Below are 25,246 nucleotides of genomic sequence, written 5' to 3' on the forward strand. Positions count from 1 at the left end.
TAAGGGACTTCAGAATAGGGATAAAATAGAGATAAAATAGAGTATTCCTATCAAAGACTGACGACATGTAGGAGTCCCCGTCTCGTTGAATAGATGGTTTTACCACCAGTGATTGATGACAGGTAAGAGTCCCCGTCACGCTAAATAGATGGTATTCCTATTAATATTGACCTACAGGGTCATATTAGTATATGGAATTTGTATTGATGTAACAAAGCCTCAAGAATAAAAGGAAAAGAGAGAAAGACTTTGATGACGTGCCAATGGTGTAAGCAATGATTAGAATTAGCCATTTCTTAGGCTGTCATTAAAGTGTCTGAAGTCCCTTTCCAGAAAGAGAGAATAGGTTATCAGACAGTCCCTTTCTCTCGGGAGAAAATGCCTTGAGGGAGTTTAAGGTGTCTATCAATGTCTATCTTCTATATCATCCTTCTTCGCCTTTCGCTTTCTGAAAATTAACATGGATAAAACAGAATTCATAATCTCTCCCCCATCTTGCTCAACCCCCCAACAGACATATCTATCACAATCAATGGCTGCACACTCTCCCCGGTCAACCAAGTCCGCTGCCTTGGAGTGACCTTGGATTCTGCCCTTTCCTTCCGACCGCATATCCAAGCCCTTTACACCACCTGCCGCCTCCAACTCAAAAACATCTCCCGCATCCACGCTTTCCTTAACTTTGAATCTGTGAAAATGCTTGCACATGCCCTCATCATCTCCCGCAACACTCTCCTCTGTGGCCTTCCATCTAGCAATCTCGCACCCCTCCAATCTATCCTCAACTCTGCTGCCCGACTAATCTACCTCTCACCCTATTACTCCTCTGCCAATCCCTTCACTGGCTCCCCATTGCCCAGCGAATTCACTTCAAAGTGCTAACAAATACATACAAGGCTGTCCATAACCTGTCCTCTCCCTACATCTCTGAGCTACTTTCCCGATACATCCCCATACGCACTCTCCGATCCTCACAAGACCTCCTTCTCTCCTCTCCTCTTATCGCCTCTTCCCACAATCGACTCCAAGATTTCTCCCGTGCATCCACCATACTCTGGAACTCACTACCCCAACATATCAGACTCTCACCTACAGTTGAATCCTTCAAAATAAACCTGAAAACCCACCTCTTCAGACAAGCCTACAATCAGTGACCCTGCTCCTGGTGCCTCTATACCGCCATGACCAACTTCACCCGCACCTACTGTGTCCTTCTCCCATACCATGTAGATTGCAAGCCCTCACGGGCAGGGCCCTCTCTCCTTCTGTACGAGTTTGTAACTCGTCTGGTTTATGATTAGTGCAATTGTCTGTATTATGTATGTATACCTCTTCTCATATGTACAGCGCTATGGAATGAATGGCGCTTTAATAATAAATAATAATAATAATATTAAGAGATAACAAGGCAATGTGTGCGAGGTACTAAGTTTGTGTATGAAGCTCCAGAAAATTGTATTTTTTATTGAGTTAAAAAAGTGTGTGTTAACCCCTTCCCGACACATGACATAAAAGTACATCATGGCGGCAAGTGACTTGATGCATTTTTAGGTACCATTACCAGGCCCTTGCTGTATCTGCCGGCATCGGTGTAAAAGCTGATGCTGGCGGATTAACCCCTTCTATGTGGCGGTCAGTGCTGACCGCGACATAGAAGTTTTTTGCAGCGAGTGAGCCCATCGTGTCCCCACTCTGCTGTGGCAGGGACCCGATGGGTGAGAAGGCAGCCCGATGCTTTACACGGCATCGGGACCTGCCTTCTATGGAGGCCGAGGAGATCCAGTCCCAGGCCCGGTCTCCTAGGCAACCTGTTAGTGTATTACTAATAGAAAAAACTGTAGAAAAAAAAAGGAAAAAGCGCACCCATTAGGTGTCGCCGCATCTGTAACGACCGGCTCTATAAATATATCACATGATCCAGCCCATCTGATACCCACCGTAAAAAAAAAAAAAAAATGTCAAAAAAAGGCATTTTTGTCACCTTACATCACAAAAAGTGCGATCAAAAAGGTGTATGCCTCCCAAAACGGTAACAATAAAACTGTCACCTCATCCTGCAAAATATTAGCCCATACCTAAGACAATTGCCCAAAAAATAAAAAACTATAGCTCCCAGACTCAAAAATGCTATTATTGTGGTAAAGTGAAATAAATAAAAAAAAGTATACATATTAGGTATCGCCCCGTCCGTAACAACCAACTCTATGAAAACATCACATGTCCAAACCCCTCAGATGAACACTGTAAAAAAAAAAAAAATTTCTATATAAAACAAAGTCTAAAGAACTTACCAGTCATGGAGAAGAATTCAAGTTTTAATTGACTAAAATAGTGATAAAAACAGATGCTATTGACTGTCTGTGGGTAAATAAGGGACTTCAGAATAGGGATAAAATAGAGATAAAATAGAGTATTCCTATCAAAGACTGACGACATGTAGGAGTCCCCGTCTCGTTGAATAGATGGTTTTACCACCAGTGATTGATGACAGGTAAGAGTCCCCGTCACGCTAAATAGATGGTATTCCTATTAATATTGACCTACAGGGTCATATTAGTATATGGAATTTGTATTGATGTAACAAAGCCTCAAGAATAAAAGGAAAAGAGAGAAAGACTTTGATGACGTGCCAATGGTGTAAGCAATGATTAGAATTAGCCATTTCTTAGGCTGTCATTAAAGTGTCTGAAGTCCCTTTCCAGAAAGAGAGAATAGGTTATCAGACAGTCCCTTTCTCTCGGGAGAAAATGCCTTGAGGGAGTTTAAGGTGTCTATCAATGTCTATCTTCTATATCATCCTTCTTCGCCTTTCGCTTTCTGAAAATTAACATGGATAAAACAGAATTCATAATCTCTCCCCCATCTTGCTCAACCCCCCAACAGACATATCTATCACAATCAATGGCTGCACACTCTCCCCGGTCAACCAAGTCCGCTGCCTTGGAGTGACCTTGGATTCTGCCCTTTCCTTCCGACCGCATATCCAAGCCCTTTACACCACCTGCCGCCTCCAACTCAAAAACATCTCCCGCATCCACGCTTTCCTTAACTTTGAATCTGTGAAAATGCTTGCACATGCCCTCATCATCTCCCGCAACACTCTCCTCTGTGGCCTTCCATCTAGCAATCTCGCACCCCTCCAATCTATCCTCAACTCTGCTGCCCGACTAATCTACCTCTCACCCTATTACTCCTCTGCCAATCCCTTCACTGGCTCCCCATTGCCCAGCGAATTCACTTCAAAGTGCTAACAAATACATACAAGGCTGTCCATAACCTGTCCTCTCCCTACATCTCTGAGCTACTTTCCCGATACATCCCCATACGCACTCTCCGATCCTCACAAGACCTCCTTCTCTCCTCTCCTCTTATCGCCTCTTCCCACAATCGACTCCAAGATTTCTCCCGTGCATCCACCATACTCTGGAACTCACTACCCCAACATATCAGACTCTCACCTACAGTTGAATCCTTCAAAATAAACCTGAAAACCCACCTCTTCAGACAAGCCTACAATCAGTGACCCTGCTCCTGGTGCCTCTATACCGCCATGACCAACTTCACCCGCACCTACTGTGTCCTTCTCCCATACCATGTAGATTGCAAGCCCTCACGGGCAGGGCCCTCTCTCCTTCTGTACCAGTTTGTAACTCGTCTGGTTTATGATTAGTGCAATTGTCTGTATTATGTATGTATACCTCTTCTCATATGTACAGCGCTATGGAATGAATGGCGCTTTAATAATAAATAATAATAATAATATTAAGAGATAACAAGGCAATGTGTGCGAGGTACTAAGTTTGTGTATGAAGCTCCAGAAAATGGTATTTTTTATTGAGTTAAAAAAGTGTGTGTTAACCCCTTCCCGACACATGACATAAAAGTACATCATGGCGGCAAGTGACTTGATGCATTTTTAGGTACCATTACCAGGCCCTTGCTGTATCTGCCGGCATCGGTGTAAAAGCTGATGCTGGCGGATTAACCCCTTCTATGTGGCGGTCAGTGCTGACCGCGACATAGAAGTTTTTTGCAGCGAGTGAGCCCATCGTGTCCCCACTCTGCTGTGGCAGGGACCCGATGGGTGAGAAGGCAGCCCGATGCTTTACACGGCATCGGGACCTGCCTTCTATGGAGGCCGAGGAGATCCAGTCCCAGGCCCGGTCTCCTAGGCAACCTGTTAGTGTATTACTAATAGAAAAAACTGTAGAAAAAAAAAGGAAAAAGCGCACCCATTAGGTGTCGCCGCATCTGTAACGACCGGCTCTATAAATATATCACATGATCCAGCCCATCTGATACCCACCGTAAAAAAAAAAAAAAAAATGTCAAAAAAAGGCATTTTTGTCACCTTACATCACAAAAAGTGCGATCAAAAAGGTGTATGCCTCCCAAAACGGTAACAATAAAACTGTCACCTCATCCTGCAAAATATTAGCCCATACCTAAGACAATTGCCCAAAAAATAAAAAACTATAGCTCCCAGACTCAAAAATGCTATTATTGTGGTAAAGTGAAATAAAAAAAATAAGTATACATATTAGGTATCGCCCCGTCCGTAACAACCAACTCTATGAAAACATCACATGTCCAAACCCCTCAGATGAACACTGTAAAAAAAAATAATAATAAAAACAGTGCCAAAAAGCAATTTTTTGTCACCTAACATGAAAGTAGACATATTTGATATCACCGCGTCCTTAACAACCTGCTTTATAAAAATAGCACATGATCTAACCTGTCAGATGAAAAAAAATAAAAAACAGTGCCAAAACAGTTATTTTTTTGTTAGCTTGCCTCACAAAAAACGTAATATAGAGCGATTAAAAATCATATCAGAAGATATCAAAATAGTACCAATAAAACTGTCACCCTATCCCCAAGTTTACAAAATGGGGTCACTTTTGGGAGTTTCTACTGTAGGGGTGCATTAGAGGGGCTTCAAATGGGACATGGTGTCTAAAAACCAGTCCAGCAAAATCTGCCTTTCAAAAACCATGCGGCGCTCCTTTTCTTCTGCGCCCTGCGCCCTTACATCAGTTTACGACCACATGTGGGGTGTTTATGTAAACCTCAGAATCAGGGAAATAAATGTTGAGTTTAGTTTGGCTGTTAACCCTCGATGTTTTAAAGAAAAAAAAATGGATTAAAATGGAAAATCTGCCAAAAAAGCGAAATTTAGACATTTTATATCCATTTTCCTTTAATTCTTGTGGAACGCCTAAAGGGTTAACAAAGTTAGTAAAATCAGTTTTGAGTAACTTGAGGGGTGTAGTTTCTACAATGGGGTCATTTATGGGGGGGTTTCTAATATGTAAGCCCCACAAAGTGACTTCAGACCTGAACTGGTCCTTAAAAAGTGGGTTTGGGAAATTTTCTTAAATTTTTTTAGAATTGCTTCTAAAATTCTAAGCCTTCTAACGTCCCCAAAAAATAAAAATTACATTTACAAAATGATGCAAACATACAGTAGACATATGAGAAATGTTAAGTAATAAATATTTTATGAGGTATCACTTTCTGTTTTAAAAGCAGCGAAATTGAAATTTTTAAAATTGGGAATTTTTCAAAATTTTTGGTAAATTTGGCATTTTTCATAAATAAAGGTGAAATACACTGCCTGTCCAAAAAAAGAGTCGCCACCAAACAAAAGCCTTTAGCTTTGATTACGGCACGCATTCGCTGTGGCATTGTTTTGATAAGCTTCTGCAATGTCACAAGATTTATTTCCATTCAGTGTTGCATTCATTTTTCACCAAAATCTTGCATTGATGATGGTAGAGTCTGACTGCTGCACAAAGCCTTCTCCAGCACATCCCAAAGATTCTCAATGGGGTTAAGGTCTGGACTCTGTGGTGGCCAATCCATGTGTGAAAATGATGTCTCATGCTCCCTGAACCACTCTTTCACAATTTGAGCCCGATGAATCCTGGCATTGTCATCTTGGAATATGCCCATGCCATCAGGGAAGAACAAATCCATTGATGGAATGACCTGGTCATTCAGTATGTTCAGGTAGTCAGCTGACCTCATTCTTGGAGCACATACTGTAGCTGAACCTAGACCTGACCAACTGCAGCAACCCCAGATCATAGCACTGCCCCCACAGGCTTGTACAGTAGGCACTAGGCATGATGGCACCTGAGAGGTTAACTGCCGCTGATTGCAGTTTCCTGTCATATAAGCTTGGCACCGCCTCCTGTATTTGTATTAGATGTTAATTATCATTGGTGGCGCAGTGTGCCCGCCCCTCCTCCTCCAGTCTCTCCTCATTGGCAGCGCGGCACAGGGGGAGGGAGAGAGTGACTCCTTCTCCCCTGTGCTGCTGAGGGAACATGAGCACGCTGACAGCAGCGCGCTCATGTTCTGTGATAGCGCGCTGGACGCATTATCGGCAAGGTTAGATGCCGATAACTTTAAAAATCATGAATATCAGCCAATAATATCGGTAACAATAGTAGATGGGCACTCTAATATCCAGAACCACCGAGTAATTTGTTCATAATATTTAATCAGAGTAAAACAAATAATAGCAATATCATAAAATACAATCAATGAATCCAATATCTAAAATAGGCCTACAAACAAAATATGAACAATCTTATATTAATTCTAATAGCCGCTATAGATGGGGTAGATAAAACTAGTAATAAGCTGCCACCAGAACAATCTCCGGTTACAATGGTTGAATAAGTCGGGCGGGTAATAGGCACCTGCAAATAATCCCCAAGTGATGTGTTACACAAAGAAATATATAAACGTGAAGTGCAATATAATGCAATAATCCAAGTGCAATATAATACAAATAAAACCAGGAAAAGGGGGTATAATAGAAATAAATAAAAATTATAAGATGCTGGTGATCACTTTTCCGTGAAAAAAGAGACAAAAAAGTAAATTTAGATTGTGCAATGTTGCTGTATATGAATAGGTGATAGTCAATCACTATTTAAAGTGCATATGCTGCCCGTATTCAACAAGATTTTGTAGTGGCTATTCCACAACTGTAGCTAATACCTCCGGGTATAGCTATTTTGTTCCAATGGTCTGGTCAGTGTTAAATGCTCTCCATAATCAACCAGAGAAAATGCAGAGAAAATAAAATGTCAATTATTTAACAATCGCTGCACCTTGTAGTAATACTCACGCTTGATGGTATATTCCGATCTGTAGCGTGGCTGTAAGAAGGCTTACCTCACGTATGATATAAGGAGGTACCTTGCTAGTATGTCTTGACTCTATGGTCCGTTTTCGCTGTTAACCGCAGTTGTCCAGAGCCGACCGTGGTTCCCAGGTCTCACTCTGATTGAATCAAGGGCAGAATCTGGATGCGTCTGCACTGGGCGTTTCTCACTGCTCCATGTGGTTGGTTTAATTACTCCAGCTGATTTCTGCTATCCATGTGTTACCAGACTATGGCCAGTAGATCTGGTATTAGTTTGGTGGAAGCGCTTTTTCTAGATATCAATCATCATATTGAAAATCTAGTTCTGCCGGTTTTCTGCCAGGATTAGTTTCTTATCCGTCCACGCCAGACGCGTTTCGAAGGTTGGACTACCTTCTTCCTCAGTGGCTTTGGTAAGAACTGCCTGGATATCCGGCTTTTATTCCTCTGGCTATCAAAGAGTGTTGTTTATTAACCCTGGAGTGGATCTTGTGGATCTGGTAGTCATTTAGTCATATAGTTTTTTCAATATGGTTCCTATGCGGTTTTTTATGCGGTTTTTTATTATTTATTTCTCTGGCTATCAAGAGAGCTCTTTATTAATCCTGAACAGGATCTTGTGGATCCAATAGTCTTTTGGTCAAGCAGCTTTTTCACCATAATTCCTATGTAGTTTTCTGGTGCGTTTTTTTAGTGCGGTTTTTTCTGCGGTTTTTTTCATGCGGTTTCTTACAAAAATCTCATAAATTCTTTTATAACCACACATAACTCTATTTGCAATGAATCGCTTTTGTGGGAACTGGTTATATTCTCACATTAACTCGCTTTTCCTTTGAAGGTAGGAAATCAAACATCTGAGCGACATCTAAATAATTTATATATAATTATACATATCAATGGTAATGCATAAGATGGACCCATGCCCTAGACAATATAGGATCACCTATAGATTTGGCGTATCTGGTAGGTGGGTTAATCTCAGTATGCATTACCTGATATCTATCATAAAAATATAAAATAAACATATATATAATTTAATAAATATCATAAAAAGTTTTTTAGCTAAAAATTTATTAAAACATTTCTAAATTTTATTTCAAGAGAGAGACATACATGTGAGTAAAGCAGGGAGGTCTGTGGGAGAAATTTTGCAGAGGGTTCCCACTTAGAGACTTAGGTAGTGGATTATTAACCCTGTATGGTCCATTTATCGTATACTCTATTCTGGTGTGCAGTAGTAGTCAAGGGAATACTAGATGATTTCATGTAAGAGGAATACTCGTGATGTATTTGGGTTGGAAGCCTTCCGACCAGGAGGGGTCACAGTGCTGATAAACAGCCAAACTGGTACCCCCCGTGATCCGGAGGCATCCAACCCATTATAGGAATCCGAAGATCTCGAGTTCGGCATTTAATCCGGCTGGTGCCAGACTGCCAAACTCGAAAATTCTTCTTGACTCTACCCTTGACATTCGGGCAATATGATTGCCTCCCCTCCAATGTCGATCCAGCTGTTCAAAAGCTGCGAATTTCAAGGTTTTTGGATCCTGGTTATGAATCAGTTTAAAGTGTCTGGACAATACATGCTTATCATAGCCCTTTTTAATATTATTTATGTGTTCCGCTATTCTTACTTTTAATGGTCTTTTTGTTCTACCTATGTATTGTTTGCCACACATACACTCTATTATATATATGACATTTGAACTATTGCATGTTAAAAGTTTTTTAATCTCAACGGAGAAGGTATTTTGGGTTGAATTCACTCTTGTGGTTTTTCTAGCAAAGGATGTAATTTTACAGTTCACACAGCGTCCGCATCTGTGGAAACCACTGCTTTTAAGCCAATTGTTAGTGGATCCTTTGGTCACTACTTTCTGTTTAATTGATGGCGCTATTTTCAAACCCAAATTGGGTGCTTTCGTATATACTATCTCCGGTATTAAGGGAACTAAGGGGCCTATGATTTTGTCCTTCTGGATCAGATGCCAGTGATTTTTAATAATCCGCTCAATTTTTTTATGCTGTGTATTATAAGGTAAAATTATACGGAATTTTTCTTCACTGGTTTTAGTCTCTGTATCAATCTGATTAGGTATAAAAAACTGGTTCCTATCCATTTCTCTGACTTTTTGTAGGGCTTTGTCCACCACTGCATCTGGATAATTTTTAGCCAGGAATTGATTCCTCATATTAGTTGCTTCCTCTTCAAATTTATCCTCACTAGTACAATTCCTCTTAATCCTCCGAAATTGACCTGTCGGTATATTCATCAGCCATGAGGGTAGGTGGCAGCTGGAGTAGAGAATAAAACTATTTTTCGCCACTTTTTTCTGATAGGTGGTACACACATAGTGGTCCACTTGGGTAGTGATCAGTAGGTCTAAGAATTCTGTACCCTCCTGATTAATGTTAGACGTAAACTTGAGGTTATATCTATTATTATTAATTTCTTCTAGGAAAATAAATAACTCCCCTTCATCGCCCTGCCAAATAAAGATAACATCGTCAATAAAGCGCTGCCAGAGCACCAGATCCGACCCCAGCCTGGGTAATATGGTCTCAAGTTCCCATTGAGCCATGAATAAGTTGGCATAGCTGGGGGCGAATCTGGTGCCCATGGCAGTGCCCCGGGTCTGGAGGTAATAAGCCCCCTCAAAGAAAAAATAATTATGCGTGAGTATATATTCGACACCCTCCGCCAAATATTCTATTTGTCTACTCTTAAGATTTCCATGATTTTCAAGTTGCAATTTCATATTATTTATGCCCTGTTCGTGATTAATAACGGTATAGAGCGATTGGACATCCAAGGTCCCCATACGCCAATGTGGCTCCACTTTCAAGTTCTCCAATAATTGGACAACTTGTGTGGTGTCCTTAATATATGCAGGGATCTTTTTGACCGTAGGTTGGATCAGTCTGTCAATATAGTGAGATAAGTTGGATGTCAACGATTCTATACCAGAAATTATCGGGCGACCTGGTGGGTCAGTCATATTCTTGTGAATCTTCGGGAGACAATAGAAGACAGGGAGTCTCCGTTGGGTCCCCATGATAAAATCTGATTCCTGTTTCGTTAATAAACCGCCATTAAGGCCTTTTTCACAGAATTGATTAAGTATTTTTGCAAATTCCTCTGTGGGGTCTCTTATGAGCTTCCTATATGTAGTTATGTCTCCTAATTGTTTTAAACACTCAGCATTATATTTCTCCGTTTCCAGGAGGACAATCGCCCCCCCTTTATCCGCAGGGCGGATAGTGAGATTATTGCAGCTTTGCAATTCTTTTATTGCATATATTTCCTGTGTAGTTAAATTACTCCTTCGTCCACATTTATCAGGTATCTTCCTTAGTTCAGTCTCTATATTTTTCTGAAAGGTGGCTATCTCAGCACTGATCTCCTGCCTGGGGAATTTTTTTGACCTCAATTTTAATTCAGTATATTTGATTTCTCCTTCCCTATGTTCATTTGAATTAGTTAAAATCGGGTTTTTTAAAAAATATTTTTTAAGACACAATTTCCGTATGAATTTCTCCACTCCCACATAGGTATCAAATTTGTTTAATCTCACTGTTGGTGCGAATTTCAGTCCCTTGTTCAGTAGCCTTGTCTGATGTTCAGTCAAAACCACTGAGCTAAGGTTCACTATGGCTTCCTTGTCTGTCATCATATGTGTCTGTTGTGAGTCCCTCTTTTTTCTTTGACCTCTTCGTGTCTTCCATTTGGGTCTGTTTGTTGTTGTCTGTGTGTCTCTTCTCTTACATGTCTGGGTGCATGGTAATGTCTGTTCTGTGGTGGTCGTAATCTCTGTTGTGGTACATGATCCTCTATTTGATGGTTGTGTCTGTTCCTCAGATTGTATGTGTGGGTTGGTGATGATTGTGGATATTGTTGATATCCTGTTGATAGTGTTTGTGACCTGCGTCTGATTCTTGTGTCGTGATGTATCAGTGGTGTTTGTTGATATTGAGGGTATGCACCGTCTGGTGTTTTTGATCTCCTTCTGATTCTTGTCTTGTGGTGGGGCGGGGTCCTGTCTAAAAAATGATTGTAATTCAATGCTTCAAACCTATTATTAACCGGGATATTGTATCTATTGGGATTATCATCCATACTGGATTGTCCCGGGGGTCTGCTATTTATTTCTCTCTCCGGTGAGTCATTTCTATACCTTTCCCTCTCATCCAATCTAGGATTATGTCTGTATTTCCTTGTTTTTCTACTGATTATTTCCGACTCCATTTTGTCCAAACTCCTACACAGGCGTTCCTGCCACATACGTAATTCATCACTCGCCGGTAGTTTATCCACTACCGTCTTTATCTGATTTATTCTCTCAGTAATCTCCTCTAATATTTTGCACCTCCTTTTTATAATTAATTGTATCAAGGTAACTGATTGGGAGAACAATAAAGACTCCCATTCTTTAATAAACTCTTCATTGCACAAGTCCTGTGCGGAAGTCTTAGATAATTGTAATCCCTTAGGTATTCTTTTATCCTCAATATATACTTTCAGGGACTTGATCTCCCACTGCTGTCTGAGTTGTTTCAGCAGCAGTGGTTCAAGTTCCCTGAAGACCTCAGAGATAGATCTCTCTCCTTGGATATCGTTCGAGTCACCTATATAGGTGTCATCAAATCGATATGTTTCTATCTTTAGTCTTTTACTTTCTAGATGGTTCCAGATATCCATCCCTAAACCAGTGGGAGCTCAGTCCGAGTTGAGTGCGTCCAACTATACAATAAAATCAAGATAAAGGACGGCTCTGCCTCCTGGTTTGAGATGGTCAGGTGCACCTATCTGATGTCGCACTCAAAGCACCAAAATATTATAACAATAGTAGATGGGCACTCTAATATCCAGAACCACCGAGTAATTTGTTCATAATATTTAATCAGAGTAAAACAAATAATAGCAATATCATAAAATACAATCAATGAATCCAATATCTAAAATAGGCCTACAAACAAAATATGAACAATCTTATATTAATTCTAATAGCCGCTATAGATGGGGTAGATAAAACTAGTAATAAGCTGCCACCAGAACAATCTCCGGTTACAATGGTTGAATAAGTCGGGCGGGTAATAGGCACCTGCAAATAATCCCCAAGTGATGTGTTACACAAAGAAATATATAAACGTGAAGTGCAATATAATGCAATAATCCAAGTGCAATATAATACAAATAAAACCAGGAAAAGGGGGTATAATAGAAATAAATAAAAATTATAAGATGCTGGTGATCACTTTTCCGTGAAAAAAGAGACAAAAAAGTAAATTTAGATTGTGCAATGTTGCTGTATATGAATAGGTGATAGTCAATCACTATTTAAAGTGCATATGCTGCCCGTATTCAACAAGATTTTGTAGTGGCTATTCCACAACTGTAGCTAATACCTCCGGGTATAGCTATTTTGTTCCAATGGTCTGGTCAGTGTTAAATGCTCTCCATAATCAACCAGAGAAAATGCAGAGAAAATAAAATGTCAATTATTTAACAATCGCTGCACCTTGTAGTAGTACTCACGCTTGATGGTATATTCCGATCTGTAGCGTGGCTGTAAGAAGGCTTACCTCACGTATGATATAAGGAGGTACCTTGCTAGTATGTCTTGACTCTATGGTCCGTTTTCGCTGTTAACCGCAGTTGTCCAGAGCCGACCGTGGTTCCCAGGTCTCACTCTGATTGAATCAAGGGCAGAATCTGGATGCGTCTGCACTGGGCGTTTCTCACTGCTCCATGTGGTTGGTTTAATTACTCCAGCTGATTTCTGCTATCCATGTGTTACCAGACTATGGCCAGTAGATCTGGTATTAGTTTGGTGGAAGCGCTTTTTCTAGATATCAATCATCATATTGAAAATCTAGTTCTGCCGGTTTTCTGCCAGGATTAGTTTCTTATCCGTCCACGCCAGACGCGTTTCGAAGGTTGGACTACCTTCTTCCTCAGTGGCTTTGGTAAGAACTGCCTGGATATCCGGCTTTTATTCCTCTGGCTATCAAAGAGTGTTGTTTATTAACCCTGGAGTGGATCTTGTGGATCTGGTAGTCATTTAGTCATATAGTTTTTTCAATATGGTTCCTATGCGTTTTTTTATGCGGTTTTTTATTATTTATTTCTCTGGCTATCAAGAGAGCTCTTTATTAATCCTGAACAGGATCTTGTGGATCCAATAGTCTTTTGGTCAAGCAGCTTTTTCACCATAATTCCTATGTAGTTTTCTGGTGCGTTTTTTTAGTGCGGTTTTTTCTGCGTTTTTTTTCATGCGGTTTCTTACAAAAATCTCATAAATTCTTTTATAACCACACATAACTCTATTTGCAATGAATCGCTTTTGTGGGAACTGGTTATATTCTCACATTAACTCGCTTTTCCTTTGAAGGTAGGAAATCAAACATCTGAGCGACATCTAAATAATTTATATATAATTATACATATCAATGGTAATGCATAAGATGGACCCATGCCCTAGACAATATAGGATCACCTATAGATTTGGCGTATCTGGTAGGTGGGTTAATCTCAGTATGCATTACCTGATATCTATCATAAAAATATAAAATAAACATATATATAATTTAATAAATATCATAAAAAGTTTTTTAGCTAAAAATTTATTAAAACATTTCTAAATTTTATTTCAAGAGAGAGACATACATGAGTATTCCTCTTACATGAAATCATCTAGTATTCCCTTGACTACTACTGCACACCAGAATAGAGTATACGATAAATGGACCATACAGGGTTAATAATCCACTACCTAAGTCTCTAAGTGGGAACCCTCTGCAAAATTTCTCCCACAGACCTCCCTGCTTTACTCACATGTATGTCTCTCTCTTGAAATAAAATTTAGAAATGTTTTAATAAATTTTTAGCTAAAAAACTTTTTATGATATTTATTAAATTATATATATGTTTATTTTATATTTTTATGATAGATATCAGGTAATGCATACTGAGATTAACCCACCTACCAGATACGCCAAATCTATAGGTGATCCTATATTGTCTAGGGCATGGGTCCATCTTATGCATTACCATTGATATGTATAATTATATATAAATTATTTAGATGTCGCTCAGATGTTTGATTTCCTACCTTCAAAGGAAAAGCGAGTTAATGTGAGAATATAACCAGTTCCCACAAAAGCGATTCATTGCAAATAGAGTTATGTGTGGTTATAAAAGAATTTATGAGATTTTTGTAAGAAACCGCATGAAAAAAACCGCAGAAAAAACCGCACTAAAAAAACGCACCAGAAAACTACATAGGAATTATGGTGAAAAAGCTGCTTGACCAAAAGACTATTGGATCCACAAGATCCTGTTCAGGATTAATAAAGAGCTCTCTTGATAGCCAGAGAAATAAATAATAAAAAACCGCATAAAAAACCGCATAGGAACCATATTGAAAAAACTATATGACTAAATGACTACCAGATCCACAAGATCCACTCCAGGGTTAATAAACAACACTCTTTGATAGCCAGAGGAATAAAAGCCGGATATCCAGGCAGTTCTTACCAAAGCCACTGAGGAAGAAGGTAGTCCAACCTTCGAAACGCGTCTGGCGTGGACGGATAAGAAACTAATCCTGGCAGAAAACCGGCAGAACTAGATTTTCAATATGATGATTGATATCTAGAAAAAGCGCTTCCACCAAACTAATACCAGATCTACTGGCCATAGTCTGGTAACACATGGATAGCAGAAATCAGCTGGAGTAATTAAACCAACCACATGGAGCAGTGAGAAACGCCCAGTGCAGACGCATCCAGATTCTGCCCTTGATTCAATCAGAGTGAGACCTGGGAACCACGGTCGGCTCTGGACAACTGCGGTTAACAGCGAAAACGGACCATAGAGTCAAGACATACTAGCAAGGTACCTCCTTATATCATACGTGAGGTAAGCCTTCTTACAGCCACGCTACAGATCGGAATATACCATCAAGCGTGAGTACTACTACAAGGTGCAGCGATTGTTAAATAATTGACATTTTATTTTCTCTGCATTTTCTCTGGTTGATTATGGAGAGCATTTAACACTGACCAGACCATTGGAACAAAATAGCTATACCCGGAGGTATTAGCTACAGTTGTGGAATAGCCACTACAAAATCTTGTTGAATACGGGCAGCATATGCACTTTAAATAGTGATTGACTATCACCTATTCATATACAGCAACATTGCACAATCTAAATTTACTTTTTTGTCTCTTTTTTCACGGAAAAGTGATCACCAGCATCTTATAATTTTTATTTATTTCTATTATACCCCCTTTTCCTGGTTTTATTTGTATTATATTGCACTTGGATTATTGCATTATATTGCACTTCACGTTTATATATTTCTTTGTGTAACACATCACTTGGGGATTATTTGCAGGTGCCTATTACCCGCCCGACTTATTCAACCATTGTAACCGGAGATTGTTCTGGTGGCAGCTTATTACTAGTTTTATCTACCCCATCTATAGCGGCTATTAGAATTAATATAAGATTGTTCATATTTTGTTTGTAGGCCTATTTTAGATATTGGATTCATTGATTGTATTTTATGATATTGCTATTATTTGTTTTACTCTGATTAAATATTATGAACAAATTACTCGGTGGTTCTGGATATTAGAGTGCCCATCTACTATTGTTATAATATTTTGGTGCTTTGAGTGCGACATCAGATAGGTGCACCTGACCATCTCAAACCAGGAGGCAGAGCCGTCCTTTATCTTGATTTAATAATATCGGTAACTCCGATAATCGGTCGATCCCTACTCCAAAGGTTCAACATATCTCTTCAACAAAGATTTATGAAACACATTATAAATTTTCAGGACCTGAGGAAGTTCAAGACGAAAAGCTACAGGATTAATAATAGCAGTGATCTTATATGGACCAATAAACCTTGGACCCAACTTCCAAGAAGGTACCTTCAACGTAATGTTTCTTGTGGACAGCCACACAATCACCCACTCTTCGGTCCGGACCATTCATACGTTTCCTGTCAGCCTCACGTTTATACTTGTTGCCGAGGGAGAGAGTGACTCCTTCTCCCCTGTGCTGCTGAGGGAACATGAGCACGCTGACAGCAGCGCGCTCATGTTCTGTGATAGCGCGCTGGACGCATTATCGGCAAGGTTAGATGCCGATAACTTTGAAAATCATGAATATCAGCCAATAATATCGGTAACTCTGATAATCGGTCAAGTTATTTTGAATTTTCCGCCATATAGATGACAATGATGACGAAAAACATTCCTCCTCAGGGATACCAGAAGTTTCAGAACCAGAAAATGTGCCAAAATGCGAGTGAAACCCATATGCCCCAAAAAACTGTGACTTACCAGTAGACTCCTGTCTACGATTGTTTATGGAAAACTCTGCCAAAGACAAAAACGAAGACCATTCCTCCTGGTTCTCAGAGACAAAACATCTCAAGTAAGTCTTCAGACTCTGATTAGTGCGTCCATCTGTCCGTTCGACTGAGGATGAAAAGCCGAAGAAAAGGACAGTTGTACCCCCAGTCGAGTACAGAACGCTTTCCAGTATCTGGACACAAACTGAGTCCCACGATCTGAGACCACATCAGAGAGAATGCCATGGAGTTTCACGATGTTGTCAACAAACACTTGTGCAAGTGTTTTAGCATTAAGTAGGCCCGGCAATGCTATAAAGTGCCCCATTTTACTAAAGCGATCAACTACCACCAGAATAACTGTCTTTCCTGAAGAATTAGGTAGATCAGTGATAAAATCCAAGGTTAAGTGAGTCCATGGTCTGGACGGTATGGGCAACGGAAGTAGAGATCCGGAAGGCCGAGTATGTGTCACCTTAGCACGTGCACAGGTACTACAGACACATAGTCCTCAACACATTTACGCAACCCTGGCCACCAGAATCTATGAAAAATGAGGTTGGCAGTGGATCTACCCCCAGGGTGTCCCGTAAGAACCATACAGTGATGTTCCTCAAACACCTTGTGATGCAATTCCGATGGCACAAGCAGTTTCCCAGAGGGACAAGAATACGGTGCATCTCCCTGAGCCTCTAACACCTTCAACTCTAGGTCAGGGTAATGTTATGCCCTGCTCTGACTATGTGCGGAGGTCAGCCAGATTAGCAGCACGTGTTTAGTTTTTTGTTTTGTTTTGGAGCCGTGCTAGATCCGCCTCCCTTCAGGTGCACTGGGTGGGGTCATTGGTTTAAATCACACTCAATCCCAGTGTTCCGTGCGGGTTATAGAAATCAGTCTGGCCTTGGAAGCAAGGAAGGAAGGATTGTCTGTTCCGGCTCAGATAAGATAAGTTTGGTTTCTGTTTTTGTTGTTTGCTGTCTAGGCTGTTTGTGTTACGTCTGTCCCCTCCAGGTTCTGAGGGAGCAGGCTGCCCCTATTCCCCTTTCACCATCTCAGGGATTCTAGGGTATTTTCAGCCCAGGCAAGAAGACACATTATTCCCACCTTAAGGGTCTGAATGTGGGCTTAGCAGTGTGGGGAGAGATGTCAGGGATTCGCTAGGAGGTGACCTTTCCCCAGCTTCTCGCCTAGAAACTTATTGGTTGGTTTATCTGTGTATCTGAGATCCTGTCCGCCGTGACAGGTAAAGAGTGGATATTCACCACCCCTTCCGACAGTATAGGACTCGGATTTTCAAAATCACCACCTCCAGGAAAACTACGGGACAAGGCATCTGCTTGACGTTCTTACCCCCAGGACAATAGGTGACAATGACATTGAATCTGGTGAAAAACAAAGACCATCTGGCCTGTCTTGGGTTCAGTCATTTAGCCGACTCCAGGTAAATCAGGTTTTTGTGATCTGTGAACACCGTGATCGTATGAATCGCCCCTTCCAACCAATGATGCCATTCCTCAAAAGCCAACTTTATGGCCAGTAACCCTCTGTGACCCACATCATAATTTCTCTCTGCAGAAGATAGTTTTTTTAGAGAAAAAGGCACAGGGACGCCATTTACCAGGTGACAGGCCCCGCGATAAAGATGCTCCTACCCCCACTTCAAACGTGTCCACTTCCACAATGAAAGGTTGTGATACATCCGGCTGCACCAATATAGGGGCACAAAAGAAGCATTCCTTAATCGCAGAAAAGGCTCGCAACGCCGAATCAGACCACACTGAGACATCTGTCCCTTTCTTAGTTATGTCCGTTAAGGGTTTTACTATTGTGGAATAATTCTGAATACATTTTCGGTAACAGTTGGTTAAACCAAAAACCGCATAAGAGTCTTCAGATTTTCAGGTCGATCCCAGTCCAATACAGCACGGACTTTCTCTGGATCCATTTGAAAACCTGAAGATGACAGCAGGTAGCCAAAAACTGCACCTAGTGTACAGCAAAAACACAATTCTCTAATTTTGCGTACAATTTATTGTAACACCTGTCTAACGTGATCTTCATGTGTTTCCACGTCTGGAGAATAAATTCTACAAACCTCCCCACAGGTGATGAAAAATGTCGGAAAACCACAGGAGCATTGATCCTCTTCATCTTCCATTCATCCCCTTCCTTGATCCTAACCAGATTACTTGCCCCCTTGGCACCAATAATCTGGTTAAATAAATCGGGAATCAAAGGAAGAGGGTAAGGATTACGGACAGTAATCCGATTGAGTTCACTCGGAAATTTTTAACAAAAAAGAACCCTGCTGCCACTGTAGTCTTGGAAGGTCTTATGTGTCCTTTAGCCAAACTCTTGGTAATATACTCTCTCTCTCATGGCCAATCTTTCAAGTTCAGAAAGGTTATACAACCTAGATTTTGGCAATTTAGCTCCGGAAATAAGGTTGTTAGGATAATCATATTCCTAATGTGGAGGTAAATCCTGGCATCCACTCTCTGAAAACACGTTTTCAAAATCAGATATAAAAGAGGGTAATGTTTTAGTGGTTAAAACAGAAAAATATGTATTCAGACAATTGTCAATCCAATAATCACCCCAATCCAGAATCTGTCTAGCTTGCCAATCGATGGTTGGATTGTGCTTGCTTAACCACGGTAAACCCAGAACCACCGCTGCAGGGAGCCTCTCCAACACAAAACACGAGATAAATTCTTGATGAATGTCACCCACTCTTAATCTGATATCATGCACCATCTGAGATAAACACTTCTGAGTTAAGCCTCATGCAGACGTCCGTGAAACACGGTCCGTAAGATACCGGACTGGCATTGCAGGAGCGCACGGCGTCATTGGCTGCTTTAGAGGTGCAGAATCAATAGCAAAAACATAAAGTTTTTTTTCTAATGCACTCGGTGACAACCCGTGCATACAGACAAACTGAGCATCAATCAGGTTCACCCCAGCCCCGCTGTCGATAAACACTTCTATCCCCACAGTTTTTGACTCTAGTGCCACCTCAGCAGTCAGGAGAAATCGGGTACTACCAGTCAAAGACAAATGCACATTTTCTGACTCTCCTCTCACCTCTCCAAGAGTCAGATGGGAATTAAATGGCCCTCTTTTTTCTTTTTGCCGTTGAATGGATGGACATAAAATATATATGAATGGATATTGAATGGATGGACATAAAAAATGTCTCTTCTGTCTGCAGAAAAAACACACTCCCTTCCTATTACCAGTTGCTCCCCCTAACTGCATGGGTTTGCCCCCAGACATAAACCCAGGAGTAGCTTCACCGAAAGTGTCAGAGGAGGATGATACCTTACATCTTTCTCTCAGGCATCTATCAATGCGTATAACAAGAGACATAGCAGCCTCTAGAGACACTGGGGTTTCATGAAAGGCCAAAGTGTCCTTCAGCCCCTCTGATAACCCTTGACAAAACTGGCTACAGAGGGCAGGATCGTTCCACTCCGTATCCGTAGTTCACCTCCTAAACTCAGAGCAATAAATCTCAGTGGAACGATCACCCTAACGAAGGCCGCGATGCTTGGTTTTGGCTAAAGAGGTCTGTTCCGGATCATCAGAGATAAGACCCAAAGCTTCGAAAAATTCATCTACTGACTGGTGAGACTGCGATCCGGTCAGCAGAGAAAAAGCCCATGACTGCGCATCCCCCTTAGGCAAGGAAATAACCACACCGACTCGCTGTTTCTCTTCCTCAGATGAGTGTGGACGTAGCCTAAAATACAGTTTGCACGCCTTCCTAAACAAAATTAAATTATCACGTCCCCCAGAAAATCTGTCCAGGAGGGCAATTTTAGGCTCAGATAGGCCTGGTCTCCACCACTACCACAAGGACCAACAGCCTGCGATCTCTGCATCTGCGAGACGGTCGTGCGGAGGTCAGCTACCTACAAAGACAGCCCTTGCAGCTGACCTGCCAGTCCAGCAATAGGATCCATGGCTGCACACAAACAAACAAAAAATGACTGTTTTGGCGTTTTATAATGTCACGCTTCAGTGTAGGAGGGAAACACACCACCGAGCATAGGAGGGAAGGGGGAAACAGGGAATCAGGCCTGAGAACTAGGGAAGGAAGATGGACACCTCCTAGTGAAAATCCTAACCAAAATCCTGACTGACTACCACTATGAACAGACCCCAAAGGTAGGCGAGTTCATATACAGGAATACCTAGAATCCTATCAAGCCCTATAGGATCCTGGTACTAATAGCAGGGATGAGACTACCTGTTCCTCCAAAAGGAAGGACAAATAAGAGTCTACTTCAGGCCTAATACAAACAATAGGGAAAAGAACCCAAACAAAATACAAAAAGGAAAAAAGGAAAGACTTAACTTCAAAGGGGCTATGGAAGCACCTGGAACTCCGCCGAGATCCACACACACCAGCAATCCACAACTGACACTCAAGCTATCAACCGCACAGCATTGTGGGAGAAGCAACAATAAATAAGAAAGGTTAAATGACCACATAAGTAAAACCTGAGGCAAGGGGGGTGGCCATTATCAGAAACAACACAGACAACTATGGATCCACAAGGAAAACCTGTCAGATCAAACCACGTGTTGCCAGTCTCACCGATCTCCTGCCACCTGTCACGGGAACGTCCGTGACACAGAGCCTTTTTGAAAAAAAGGGGGGTTATCAAGGAGATTGTATCCCCTTGTAACACTCCTTGGTACCAAGTGAAAAAGAAGTGAGAAGGGCAAAACCCACCCAGTACCGTATGGTACATGACCTATGTGCTGCCACAGTTTTTAACACCCCCATTGTGCCCAATCCACACACCTTGTTGGCTCGGATTCCCGCTACCTCTACCCACTTCACTGTGATTGATTTGGCAAATGTTTTTTTTTTCAGTACCACTACATCCAGACAGTTGGTATTTGTTTGCCTTCACACATGAGGGTAAACAGTATACCTCTGTGGTACTTTGGGCCCAGAACTAGGCCAGTATGTATACTGCCATGTTACTCCCATGGCTGAAAGGTTGGGGGGGATGGGGGATTCAGTTTTGCTCCATTCATTTTATATTCCTAGAGTGAAACAGCTCACCCCTGAATGTAAGAAGGCTGTGGAGGACATCCCTTTGCCCAGAAACATGAATGCACTGAGGATATTTTTGGGCCTTGTTTCTTATTGCAGACCTTGGATACGCAAGTTTGATGCATCCTCTTTATGACTGTTTGTTCTTTAGTCCCTTCCACCTTACAGATGATGTGGTAGATGCCTTTTATGCCCAAAAACTGGCAATTTTGTGCTCCCCCGCACTGGGCCCATCAGATTATTACATTTAGATTGTAAGGAGGAAAGGGACTAGTGGATGTCAAAAGGAGGGACTGCAAATGAGGAAGGCCTAATACAGTTCCAAGGGAAACTCTGCCTTCCCAGGTCCTTCTACTCCACAATGGCACAGGCAACCCATGGAGTGACGCACGGTTATGTGTGATTTAGTACATAGCGCATGGTATCAGCCCAGGGTTCAGTACTGTAGCAGCGAGATATACTCAAGGATATATGATTTGTGCCCAGAACAACGTGGGCAAGGTGGTTAAGATACCCCAGAAACATACTCTTCGCCCCTTGTATCCGTTTCAACTATTACAGATAGACTGCATTTAACTACCCAAGATGGACGTGTGTGGTGAGTATGTATTGGTGTGTGATGACTTGTTTTCAGGATATAAATATGGGGGGGGGGGGGGGAATAACACATGTTCCCTGCTGTGAAGCTCTCATGCATGATGTAATCATTGACTGCTTTACAGACAGACACATTGAATGTGCAAGGTGGCATTCCAACGAATTGGAACGTCTCCGATCAAGCAGTGCAAAAGCAGACCATTCTGTTGCCATAAGCTGAGCAGTGCCCAATTAGCCATATAAGAATGTCTGAAATACACACACACTCCCGGACATTAACAGCACCTTCTGCAAGCCACAAAACTTTAAAAAAAAGCATTGCACCATTAAATTTATCACATGCGCAATGCAGGAATGTGTTAATTCCACCAAATGCAGCATAGTCACAATGCTCCTGCCATTGTTGCTGACTATGCTTCTCAGTCATAGTTGGCGGAGAGCAATTGACCATCATTCCAGGCAATCATAGCTATTACCTCACAGCCTATGAAGAATCTTCTTTTATTTGGGTGCATGTCTCTATTTTCTGCATTGTTGGGACAGAGTAACTTGATATGACCCTAATTTGAGCTAAAGATTCATCAATCCCAAAACTGGGCGGAGACTTTTCCCTCAAAGAAATCGGCTTTCTTCACATAGGTCTATTTCATGTCCATAATCCGGGTATACTTTTTGAATCTACAGAATATAGCAAGCTATTTTAGTGGTCCTCTCCACTTTAATTCCTTGTAATGTAGTTGATTATTAGTGTCTGATACCTGGCAGTCCAGAAGTAACTGTACATGCACACTGCACACTGAAGACTTTAGTTGGGGCTGGAAGGGGCCCAGAGACTAGAAAACACTAGCCATGTAACAGAGAGCTCAGCTACATTGAAGACATCATCAGGGTAAGATGTGTCTTGCTTCCATCACCTCTCTTTCTCTTGTATGGGCATCGGCTAAGTGTCATGGGGATTGGTCGATGTGGAGCTCACTCATTTGTTGACGTCTTTGGGTGGCTGTTACTTACTTTACTCTGTATGTAATCTTGGTTTAATTTAATTTGAGTTTTAGCTAAATCGGTTAATGTAACGCTGAAAAACCTGACAAAAGACATAAAATTGTATCATCCAGTGAAGGAGTAGAAGCTGAGTCTTCTCTGCGTTACTTAGTGGTCACTACTCACCTGGACGGTTATCTGTAGGAATGTCCCCTGTACTCCGCTCATCGCCCCTCAAATATGTCTCTGTAGGATTAATATTGTTTAGATCTTCACCCGGATTCACAAGCTGTGAAAGAAATATTGTAGAAGTCATCAGATGGTTGGAGAAGTCGTGTGGAAGGTTTTATATTATCAAAAAAGATCAGTAATTTGCAAAAAATGAATATGTTGTAGAGCCATATTAAAAGTTCTGATTGGTGGGGGGATCTGAGCACTGACACCCCCAATGATGCCTAGAACGAGGAGAGAGAAGTGTGCAGATAGCGTGCTCCCTCCTCAATATAGAGGACAGAATTGAGACAGGTCAGTAGACTTCTATGGAGCCCGTCTCGTGCAGTGAGGAGAAAGATGACGCTATACACGTGCTTCTTCCCTCCTCTCGTTCTACAGATCAGTGGAGGTTGCAGATCCCCAACAATCTACAGTTTTGACATGTATCTACAACAAAAGGTAAGGACACGAGCCTACCTAGCATCACCACCATGCTGGTGATGGGAGGCTCGTCCCTGTCATGGCCTGCTATTGGCTGACCCCGCCCAGCGGTGGCCGTGCCGGGATCAGGAGCGACGTGGGTGGCGGGGAGTGGGGTAAATATAAACTATATGAGGGGCCCGGGCATTAGGGGGGATATTACAGGGGTTGGATAACCCCGTTAAAGAGGTTGTCCAGTCCTTGTATGTGCTCCTAACATGCATATAAACGCCCCCGATATCTGTATTTCATGTCTGAGCTTTCTTTCCTCTTGTCTGGGCATCAGATTATTTTAGCAGATCTGTTTACTTTCCTAGTTTTGTTGAATAGGTAACTTTATTGATAAGGCCTGGCTGCACTGCAGAGTGATGAGTCACAGGCTGGCCCCGCCCCCCACTGTTCAGTCTGCAGGTGCTCCGCCCACTACATGTGGCCATGTTACTACAGCCAGACGTGTATCTAATCCTATATTGTATGATCCTGCCTGCTGAGCTGTGTATCTAATCCTATATTGTATGATCCTGCATGCTGAACTTTGTACCTAATCCTGTCCTGTATGCTCCTGCCTGCTGAGCTGTGTATCTAATCCTATATTGTATGATTCTGCCTGCTGAGCTGTGTATCTAATCCTATATTGTATGATCCTGCCTGCTGAGCTGTGTATCTAATCCTGCCCTGTATGCTCCTGCCTGCTGAGCTGTGTATCTAATCCTGCCCTGTATGCGACTGCCTGCTGAGCTGTGTATCTAATCCTATATTGTATGATCCTGCATGCTGAACTTTGTACCTAATCCTGTCCTGTATGCTCCTGCCTGCTGAGCTGTGTATCTAATCCTGCCCTGTATGCTCCTGCCTGCTGAGCTGTGTATCTAATCCTGCCCTGTATGCTCCTGCCTGCTGAGCTGTGTATCTAATCCTATCTTGTATGATTCTGCCTGCTGAGCTGTGTATCTAATCCTATATTGTATAATTCTGCCTGCTGAGCTGTGTATCTAATCCTATCTTGTATGATACTGCCTGCTGAGCTGTGTATCTAATCCTATATTGTATGATTCTGCCTGCTGAGCTGTGGATCTAATCCTATCTTGTATGCTCCTGCCTGCTGAGCTGTGTACCTAATCCTATATTGTATGATTCTGCCTGCTGAGCTCTGTATCTAATCCTATCTTGTATGATTCTGCCTGCTGAGCTGTGTATCTAATCCTATCTTGTATGATACTGCCTGAGCTGTGTATCTAATCCTATCTTGTACGATACTGCCTGAGCTGTGTATATAGCTCCTCATGCACATGACCGTATCCGTTTTGCGGTCTGCGAGTTCTGCATCTGCTCAATAAGGAGACTTTATCTACAGTGCCCCTAAAT

At 41.7% G+C, this 25,246-nt stretch overlaps 1 pseudogene; it reads right to left on the minus strand.

Moving 5' to 3' along the window:
* Nucleotides 1–25,246, minus strand: part of LOC121005796 — a 119,726-nt pseudogene that overhangs the window by 1,724 nt on the left and 92,756 nt on the right.

This window comes from Bufo bufo, chromosome 6 (assembly GCF_905171765.1).
Source record: "Bufo bufo chromosome 6, aBufBuf1.1, whole genome shotgun sequence".
Lineage (NCBI taxonomy): Eukaryota > Metazoa > Chordata > Amphibia > Anura > Bufonidae > Bufo > Bufo bufo.